Source organism: Aplidium turbinatum, chromosome 10, assembly GCF_918807975.1.
Source record: "Aplidium turbinatum chromosome 10, kaAplTurb1.1, whole genome shotgun sequence".
NCBI lineage: Eukaryota > Metazoa > Chordata > Ascidiacea > Aplousobranchia > Polyclinidae > Aplidium > Aplidium turbinatum.
The window spans coordinates 12,054,952-12,066,089 of NC_137481.1; the positions used below are offsets into that span (position 1 = coordinate 12,054,952).

The 11,138-nt window shown below is 37.3% G+C and overlaps 1 long non-coding RNA gene across 1 annotated transcript; it reads right to left on the reverse strand.

The window, feature by feature from the left end:
- Nucleotides 1-5,452: 5,452 nt before the first annotated feature.
- On the reverse strand, nt 5,453-10,836 carry LOC145778792 (uncharacterized). The gene is made up of 3 exons (XR_014290466.1): nt 10,805-10,836; nt 8,089-8,212; nt 5,453-7,602 (listed from the first exon to the last, which is right to left on the reverse strand). It is a non-coding gene; the product is annotated as an uncharacterized LOC145778792 (long non-coding RNA).
- Between the last annotated feature and the right edge of the window lie 302 nt (nt 10,837-11,138).

Below are 11,138 nucleotides of genomic sequence, written 5' to 3' on the forward strand. Positions count from 1 at the left end.
TCCTTGAAGATGCCATCCTGCTACTTATTCACACCACAAACAGAATTAACACTTTGATAATATGAAAAAATCTGAATACATGAAAATTCAAAAAAGAATGAGTTATAGACAAGTTTCACATAAGCTTAAATCTCCACGTTCAGTAAAAAAGATAAAACCTACTTTATATATCAAAAGTGGAGTGGTACTGACAACGTGAATGTAACCCTGCCTGTAAGGGGTGGTTTATGGACAGTTCTCAGAAGATACATAAGTTGGATGGTCTACCATAGACAGATGGTCCACTAGCCAGACGGTCTATGTGACTTTTTTGACCAGTGGACTATCTAGCTAGGGGGTCTTCTGACTAGTGTACCTTCTGAAGATAAGTTGGTCACCCCAATGGTCATGGTGTCATCATACATCTCCAAATGTTACAAAATAAAATCATTTCCATGATTATGACAAATTTTCAAACACTATTGGCTCATAAGGTCTTTACAAAACGGTAACGGTAAGAGAAAATTCGGCCAAAAAGCCAAAATTATGAGAAAAAATATCATGCAAAAATCTCAAAAACTTGACGTGATGGGTAAAATCTGTGATTTTTTAAATCAGCAGCCTCAATATACCCCAAATCACATCTTACATTGCAGACACAAATTTTTTTATCTTTTTTGTTGGCTTGTGTAATCTAATAAAATTTAATCTAGCGACATTTAGTTGCAGAGGTCTCTTGTACTAAAGTAAAAAGAAACAACTATGATAATAGCCATAAAAGAAACAACGATGATAATACAGTATATGAAACACAACTGCTAAGATAGTACAATGAGTTGAATCTTTGCAGAATTAGATGATTCTAAAGAGCTGATGGTATTTTATTTTAATGAAAATCAGGAAACATACTTCGGTACTTCAGACATTCAGAATCTCACACAAAATATGAGGTACTCACAACACAAATTGATAATAATTAATCTGGTTGAATGAAACATTAAGGATATTATAAGTAAAGTCAAAGGTAGGCTGATAAGTTCTAAATGTATGCTGAAGCTTTCCATTTAGCTGTTCATTCTTTAACTTGGATTTAACTTAAACAAACATTAAGTTTTAAAAATTGCCCACCTAGTTTCAAACTAGGTGGGCAAAGAAAGGGCTAGGGGGGCAAGCAAAGGGACTAGGTGGGCAATTGCCCACCTAGTTTATATGTGAAAAGATGCTATGCTTTGCCGTGATATGAGTATGACTTAGATTCTGACGTTTGCTTAAATTTTGAGCCTATGAAATCTGAAAAGTAACGTAAAACTTTAAATACGTTTGATTTGAAGATGATATTTTTTGATTCGTGATATTTTTACGCTAGCTCGATACTTCTATTGCCGTAAACTTTTTACCAACATTCCTCTTCTACATCAAGAATTAGCTGGATTTATAAAGAAAAGGCCTAAATTTAAATATTTGGCAACACCCTATCTTTTTTATGAAACAAAAGGGAAGTAGTAAATGTGTACCAGAGTTGAACATTTTTTTTTTTTTGCCTCAGACATAAAGTCCTCGGAATTCAAAGCAACTAGCACACAAATCGAGTCGAGGTTGTGACAAATTGGTGGCAGGTGCCACTGCCGCGGCACCTGCCACTGTTTTTGTGGCAGGTGCCATCGATTTTGTGGCAGGTGCCACCGATTTTGGTGGCAGGTGCCACTGTTTTAGTGGCAAGTGTCACCGATTTTGGTGGCAGGTGTCCTCGATTTTGTGGCAGATGTCACCGATTTTGTTACCGGTGTCACCCAAATTCGTGACATGTGTCGCCCAAGTTTGTGACAGGTGTCACCCATGGTTGTGACAGGTGTCATCCAAGTTTATAACTGTTGTTTTAATTGTAGGGGAAGGTATGGACCCATGACCATACCTGACCCATGAACCACCCCCTTCCAAATTCGAATAAAACCTTATAGTAAAATTTTTATCAACTAAATAAGTTGCATTTAGTTCAATAGTATTTCTTGGAAAGTTCTGGATTGAATCTTTTGAAATTTTGCAAGTAAATTTTGCAAATTTCGCAGTGACCCTCCAGTTGTCCATATTGCAAGAAAAATTAGTAAAGCACGTCGTCCCGATCTTCCACTGTCCCTATTTTATGTAAAGGCATCGGCCTATTTGAAACAAAGTTTAACCTAGATCGAGTTAACGCAGCTATAGTATAGGCCTACTAGCTTACTGCGAACTTCAAACACGTTTAATCCCTTTCATCATAGCCGTAGAATTAGGCTAAACATAGAATAAAACAATTTATCATAGAAGAATATTTATTTCATTTATTATTTATTTGCGTCAGACAAAGCTGTCCATATCCAAAACAAAACAACGAAATAATACACAAACTGCAAATGCACAAAGGGCACAGAGAGCCACTTTGGATGCCGCCGGTTTAAAAGCTCACTAAATAGGCTATCTACTGTTATAAATTTACATCTAATGAGCGTTGGAAGAATTGAAAGTATTCAGAACGATAAAAACAATCAGATGACATCATGTCTGATATAAAGCGATTTGAGGAGTGTATGCAACGGTTAATAAACAAAAATATGTTTTTTCTCAATGAAGCATCAAACGTTGCTACATTATTCATTACTTTAATGTTCACGGGCACTGACATAACGTGGCAAATTGTGCAATATTCTGAAAGAGTCATTGTAAGCAACAAGCAATCGTTTCATACTTATTAGGATGTTTCATTTTTTCACGATTTTTGAAATCAAAAATTCTTGGGGTCTAATCAGATCGGATTTTGGCCACAAACAGCCGATCCAAAATATTTTTTCGATCGGACGACTTTTAGAGGGTGCGCGGCCCCCCCAAAGTTTGAAAATTTGAAGCGTGGGAAAATTTACAGGAAATATGCGATATCTCGGTAACGGAAAGTGATAGGAAGACGTGTAAGGTGTCAACTTGTGCAGAATGGCCAACTTCCTATCTGCGTTTAATACATTTTGCTACCCTATCTGCAACGAAAAAAAAGTTAATTGCGAAAAACTGTGTTTTTCATATTTTTGATGTTTTCTTCCCAGTTCTACAGAAGCAAAACCCTTGGAACCAGTAACTACATTGATTACAAGTTATAGAGAGCAACAAACATGTGCTATGGCATAGGGTACAAGTGTGCATCGAATTTTACACTACAATGGACTTCCTTTCACGATTGGCTTAGAATACCGTCATCTCCTATCGCACAGTGTCTCTCACATCATCACATGTAAACGTTTCAGCATAAGCTACCAACACAGAGTAATTAAACAAAACAGTTGACATTGACGTGGCTGTGCAAATCAAGAGTCATACACCATGTGAACGGTGAACACCAGCGTTTTTGATCTGAAAACCATTCGATTTTGCTTCTGAGGTGGAGAGCAGCTATGGGTGTGATTTGGACATCAACGTTGTTTCTGGCGATGAGATTTTCTAAGTTACATTTTGTAATCCACTTAATTTTGTTGAGTAGTGCGCCTTCTTGCATTGCACCTGGACCCTTGCTTTTTCCTTCAACCTCAGCAATTACGTGAGACAAGTAAATTTCATTTACATGAAAAATGTATTTTATGTCCAATATTCTCGATGATGTAATCAGTCACTCGTATATTAACACCACTTTTTTTGCCCGTGTTCAATCTTGCTGTATCACTCATGATCGAGTATACTTTGGAAAGATTTTCACCACATGCACCAATAATCGCATTAAAGACAGCTTCACTATTAACAGAAATTTCCTTGAGAAAAGACTTTACTCCGATAACTCTTTCCATAGTTTTGTTCTTTGCTCGATCATGCGTTTGAACCAAAAACACATAACGATCCATACCATTCACATTTCGACCATCATAATGAAGCTGCAGAAAATCGGAAGCAGAGATGTCATCATCACATTTTTCTAAACACAGCTTTCTGTTTTTCTCCCTACATCTATACACGGTAGTCGGTGAGGCAGCAATATCGTCACTAGCACATGCAAGCAACTGGTCAGATTGTTGGCGAATCGAAGTGTTTCGCCGGCCAGCTAACATACAGCTTAAAGAACTTACGGCAATTTTTCGTTTTTTTGTGTACATCTTGCCACCTGTTACTGCTTTCTCAGCGAATCAAGAATTAAGCCTCGTGTCTCATCTTCCGAAGACTCACTGCTGGAAATGGTTATATCAGGTGTAATCATATCTGCAGGTCTTCGCATTAGCCTCTCCTGTGCTACCAGGCTGGAAGTTTCTGAGCTGGTTGAATAAGAGCAAGATAATTCATCTTCACTTGGTAACTTTTGCTGGTAAGAACTCTGATGACTCAATCTATTTTTTACCCTTAAAGTAAAAGATCTGTCGCGAGATGCAGTAATAAACATCTTTCTGGCAGACCTTTGATCTTGCAAAAACTCAACCTCCTCTTCTGGGATACGGTGCATCCATTGACAGCTACAAGAAAGTCTGCCGTTGTAAAACTTCACCTGTGATGGAATGGCACATTTACACTTGCAGATATCAAACAGCTCATGGAGTATACCTTCTGTCGCTCCCGTCTGTGGCTGTTTCTTTTCTTGATTGCCTTAAATTTGTTTATGAGCAGTTTTAACCTGGTCTCAACTCGAATGATGCTTATCACCGGAAGGCTGGCACTAACCCAAACATGAACTATATCATTTATCAACAGTCCCTTGACATCAGCAAAACATGGAGGCTTCTTAAAGAACTTGGGATTCGTTTCACTGCATTGCTTGCATAAAAAATTGTAGTGGTGAAGAACGCTTATGTTTGTGGGTAATACATTCCCTGGCAGCTTTTCAAATTTCTGCAATGTCTCACTGGCGTCAAGTCTTGTTTCTGGCATAACAGCAATTGAACTAACTACTTCTGGGTACAAATAGCCAATACTTAAATCTTAACACCTGCAATGACAATCCGTGGTAACTTAAAACAGCAGATGGCGAATGACATCGACTCAATCTGCAACGGGAGCTTCTCAAAACAACCCTATACATTACAACTAACAGATCTTCTTACTACAAACTTGAACAAGAATGTAGTTCTGAAAACTTAAAAAGCACAGTATAATATTCTACAAGTCGTCCACCTGCATTGTTAGATCAAAGTGCATTTAACAAAACCTTTTGTTCGTAAAAAATGTCATTTGTCATCACTGCAGTTACTGGAACGGTTTTGCTTCTGTAGAACTGGGAAGAAAACATCAAAAATATGAAAAACACAGTTTTTCGCAATTAACTTTTTTTTCGTTGCAGATAGGGTAGTAAAATGTATTAAACGCAGATAGGAAGTTGGCCATTCCGAACAAGTTGACACCTTACACGTCTTCCTATCACTTTCCGTTACCGAGATATCACATATTTCCTGTAAATTTTCCCACGCTTCAAATTTTCAAACTTTGGGGGGGCCGCGCACCCTCTAAAAATCGTCCGATCGAAAAAATATTTTGGATCGGCTGTTTGTGGCCAAAATCCGATCTGATTAGACCCCAAGCATTTTCAATTTCAAAAATCGTGAAAAAATGAAACATCCTAATACTTATTATAGAAGAATATAGAATATATTATATTACAGAAGATCTAAACTTGTTCCACAACTGGGATGAGTAAAACGACATACAATAAGATTTAAATAAGTTACAATGTTTTTTACAGCGGGTGAGCATTTCGAAAAATGAGATTTTGCATTATTTGCAGCACAGTACCGAGAGCGTACTTGCCTTGAAATATCATTTTCATCTGAGAGAGAACTCTCAATAAATACACCGAGGTATTTTACAGAGTCTGTGAACACAATTTCAGATTTACCTAGATGTAGCAAATGAGCACGTGAAAGATAAAAATTTTTTGGGGAGAATAACATACCAAATGACTTTTTAGAATTGAAAGTAATTTCATGTTCAACAGCATACTTGTGGCAAACATCTAACAAATTTTCTAAGCCACACAAACTAGGCGAGATGCAGCGAATGTCATCAGCAAACATAACAGGCTATGATCTAGACAAGAGTTGCCAACATAGCAACCAACTTTTGTTTTATTGAGCTCATAAGCTAATCAATATAATATACGGCAAAAAGATAGGGGCTTAACACCCCACCTTGTCTGACTCCGTTGGACACAGTAAATGATTGGGACAAGTGACCTCCCCACATCACTTGCATGGTTTGTTTACTATAACAGTATTCCCATTTTAGCAAACAAAATACATAAGCACGTTACGTGTGATAAGCGTTTCAAACAATAAATGATGATTGACTTTGTCGAAGGTATTTGAAGCATCCAAAAAGACAGAATATACAGGAGTGTCATGACTGATATGAGAAGATACTGCTTGTTTTAATGAAAAAACACTCATGTCAGTACTATGACCAGACTTAAACCCAAATTGATTGTCACTGGTATTCAAGAAAGGCAATAGATGATTCAAAATAAAACGTTCAAACAGTTTTGCATTAACCATTTTGGTGGTGCAAACAAAATTTTGTCAATGCAAATATATTTATGAAAACGTAGTAGGCCTAATTTACAACTTGACCAAATAACTGGACAATTATCCTCTCAACGGCCCTACATACATCAGACTGTTATGCCCTTAATTTTGTTAGCCTTCACCTTCAGGCTTAGCTCATGATGTACTGGATTGAAAATCATATTGCTAATTATAAATTTCGTCACTACCAAGATAATGTGTTAGTCCGAAAATAAATACTTAACTTCTTTAGCCTATGTAGTACCGTATGTAGGCTATTGGTTTATTTGTATTTTATTTCATGTTAAGCCAGAAGGTTCACATCAGGCTACTACGGTACGCTAAAAGAAACACAATATCTTATTAAACACGACATCGACTCCAAAATTATAAAGCAGCGATTCCCAACCTTTTCACACCGGGGACCTGTAAAAATTACATAAAAATTTGGGACCTTCATCAAACGATCGTAGGGAATAGAACAATCCTATTTGCAATCTTTTGAGGACCAAAGTTGTCTTTGCATACCGTAATGCAAGATTTCCGCATAGAGCATGAATTTAAGATAAAAATTAAAACAAAACGTTAAATCAAAACATTTCAAACAAAAATGTCAATCCATGAAAACACACACAAAATCAATATATTCGGCTACTAGGAAATTTATTGCCGTTTCGCTGTTGCCGTTATCTGAGGAAATAAGGAATTGGAAATAATTGCCTCTACCCAGGGATCAATTTCGAGTAATGGGTAGTACCAAATTTAAGTCATAAGTAAAGTGGACAACCAGAAACAGACATTGTCGTCGGCTGCAGCGTGGGTCAGGTGTACGTCCGCGTCGGAAGGCGTACACCGATGCATAGCGCTCAAGTCCGCTTTCCCGCAATGCAGGATAAAGATAACAAACAAACAAAGGAAGATTCTTTCGAAGGCCTAGAACCGTTGGAAGTAGAGTGAACAACAATTCAGTTTTTGACTCCATGTTTGATGAATTTCACTTTGATAGTCCATTAGGCTTCAACACATCAACAATGATGAGGGCACTAAAGTTTTGAAAAGAACCGGATTTGCAGAAAAGCTGTACAAGTAGCTTCATCTTCGCCATGGGTCTGTTTAGATGTTGGTTAATCTGTGATGGGCAATAAACATCGATGAAAATGAAGGCTGCATGCCAGGGCTGAGGCGCGTTCTGATATAAAGCGCGCCTCTTTCCAGAAACTAACTGTTCTAATGTAGGGTAGTAGGCCTATTTTCACTGCAAGTCTGCAATAAAAGTCCGGCAATCTGTAGTGCAAAACAATATCAAGCCCAATACCATCTGTATGGAATGGGCTACATTTAACCAATAAGTTTATATACCATAGTAATGTAGGCTACAGCAAAGACTACGTATGTGATAAACACGCAAAATAGTTGCCAATAGTGTACCATCGTCAGTCGCCACGGATGTTTCCTAGACTATAACAAACCAATTTCTCTTGCATCTCAAAAGAAAATGTTGTTTCAAGAAATGGATTTTTGACATATTTTTGTTTAGTAGCATCATCTTATGGGCTGTCGAAAATATAAGAATTTAGAAGTATGATTGTGTTGTTTAAGCAAGCTGGATTCTTACCTTGATCACAAAAATGCCACAATTGTTGGCGTCGTATTGTTTCGGATGAAACAACTCCCCTGGTACCCAGCACACCTCTCTCAACGCCATGTCCGTTTTGCTCACTCGTGTGGTAAAGAATATTCTAAAGCAAACACTGTGTAGCCTAAAACACAGAAATGGCAACCAGGCTTTGCTTAAACATGTACTAGGGGCGTGAGACCAGAGAGGGGGGGTTACCCAAAAAATAGTATATCCAATTTTATTTTGATAGATATACTAAATCTAGGCTGTATACCAAATTTTAGGTCAAAATATTGAAAAACCATTCATTAGGGGCAAAAAATGTGATTTTTGACCCCAGTGAGGGAATTTTTTTTATAAAAATTAATTTTGGATATAAAATCTGACACAGTTGAGAGAATCAGTTGATTTAAAAGTGTATTCCTACTCATTTTTCAGCAATGAATCTATTTATGGTGGTTAAAATCATCTATCTCATGTAGAAAGTGGCCAAAACTTGATTTTTCTTCCAAAAATACTGAAAAAATACCCCTCGAAAAATAAATTATTGTAAAAATCTTCTTGCTGTGCCCCCCACATCCCAATTCCAGTATTTTAAGCCCTCTTGTGAGATGGTCAGAATAAATCCAAACATTTTGGTGCGAGAAAAAGTGAAAAAGCTCTTGAAATGGCCAAATGGTACCATTTTTACTGCAGGCAAAAGTTTCGAGAAAATTACCAAAATTATTTACCATTCTCATTTATTTTGACAGATTGTTAATATTCTAAGTTTTTGAGTAGTATGGCTCCTACATCTACTGATTATGTATTTTGTTTCAATGATAAGCTGCCACTGAAGTATGAAATTGTGTTTGGAGTTATTGACAAATCCAAGAATGGGCCTCCATCTGGGCCGCAAGAAACCAAACTACGGAAGGAAGTTATGATATGTATGACCAAGTCCTTATTGGATATTTGGAAGAAGGCATTTGGAGATGGTGACTTGCTTCTGCCCTATGCACTGGTTAGAAGAGAGCTCGTTAGCCTCTAGACAGACTTTCATAATTCAGTAACTTTCTTACAAGTTGCGCGTGATTGCTGTAGAAAAACCGTACTCCCATCGATTCTTAGCGAAGAATTCATCTTTGTTACGCTGATTCGATGTCATCGATCGTTGAAGCAACGTAAAAATCAAAAGTTTTCCTGCTTGAATGGAAGCTAATGATATCATACAGTATTTTCATTTTCCAGATGCGCGCTAGAATGCGCGGAAAATTATATTCTTGCAACAATTGTTCGTGCTATGCAATGACAATTTGTATTGCTAGTTCCTGTGTTATTTCTCGGCGGACAAATATGACTGACCTAGATGGTACTTTCCGCTGACATCACATGCTGTGACGGCGGACATGACCGCCTTGAATTTCGAGGCCTGCATTCACCATCAATATTGTTTCTTTGAGTAGTATCATAAAACAGAGTTGAAACGATTGAAAGATTTGAACAAACACTTGAACATCTCTGTTGTATGATACTACTCAAAGAAACAATATTGATGGTGAATGCAGGCCTCGAAATTCACGGCGGACACGGCGGTCATGTCCGCCAAGAAATAACACAGGAACTAGCAATACAAATCGTCATTGCATAGCACGAACGATCGATGACATCGAATCAGCGTAACAAAGATGAATTCTTCGCTAAGAATCGATGGGAGTACGGTTTTTCTACAGCAATCACGCGCAACTTGTAAGAAAGTTACTGAATTATGAAAGTCTGTCTAGAGGCTAACGAGCTCTCTTCTAACCAGTGCATAGGGCAGAAGCAAGTCACCATCTCCAAATGCCTTCTTCCAAATATCCAATAAGGACTTGGTCATACATATCATAACTTCCTTCCGTAGTTTGGTTTCTTGCGGCCCAGATGGAGGCCCATTCTTGGATTTGTCAATAACTCCAAACACAATTTCATACTTCAGTGGCAGCTTATCATTGAAACAAAACACATAATCAGTAGATGTAGGAGCCATACTACTCAAAAACTTAGAATATTAACAATCTGTCAAAATAAATGAGAATGGTAAATAATTTTGGTAATTTTCTCGAAACTTTTGCCTGCAGTAAAAATGGTACCATTTGGCCATTTCAAGAGCTTTTTCACTTTTTCTTCCACCAAAATGTTTGGATTTATTCTGACCATCTCACAAGAGGGCTTAAAATACTGGAATTGGGATGTGGGGGGCACAGCAAGAAGATTTTTACAATAATTTATTTTTCGAGGGGTATTTTTTCAGTATTTTTGGAAGAAAAATCAAGTTTTGGCCACTTTCTACATGAGATAGATGATTTTAACCACCATAAATAGATTCATTGCTGAAAAATGAGTAGGAATACACTTTTAAATCAACTGATTCTCTCAACTGTGTCAGATTTTATAACCAAAATTAATTTTTATGAAAAAAATCCCTCGCTGGGGTCAAAAATCACACTTTTTGCCCCTAATAAATGGTTTTTCAATATTTTGACCTAAAATCTGGTATACAGCCTAGATTTAGTATATCTATCAAAATAAAATTGGATATACTATTTTTTGGGTACCCCCCCCTCTGGTCTCACGCCCTACATGTACCATAATCCGCAAAAACATTACACATGAACATAATATACACATTGCAATGCAAAACAATGTGAGTTATGCGAAGCTAAACTTTTTAAAAATCATAGCCTACTCTCACTTTAAACTGTCACATGCTTTAGAACTTCCTTCTTTTGTCGTCCCATATGGTTCAACCAGATAAACCGTGGAAAAAGGTATGTGAACATACTGTGAACAAAATTAGTTGCATTGGACACACACGATGAAGAGAGAGGAACAGCCTTTTTAGGCCTACAAGTTAAGTTTACCTAGTCAAGTTGCAATCTGCAAATGTGATGATAACATAGCAAAGTTTTTCTATTGCAGTACAAAATAACACTTATATATAGGCTATCTGAAACATTGGGCATGCGCAATTGCGCATGGGCAAAGTTACATTATATGCCACTGCAAAGCAAAGTCATACGGTAAGA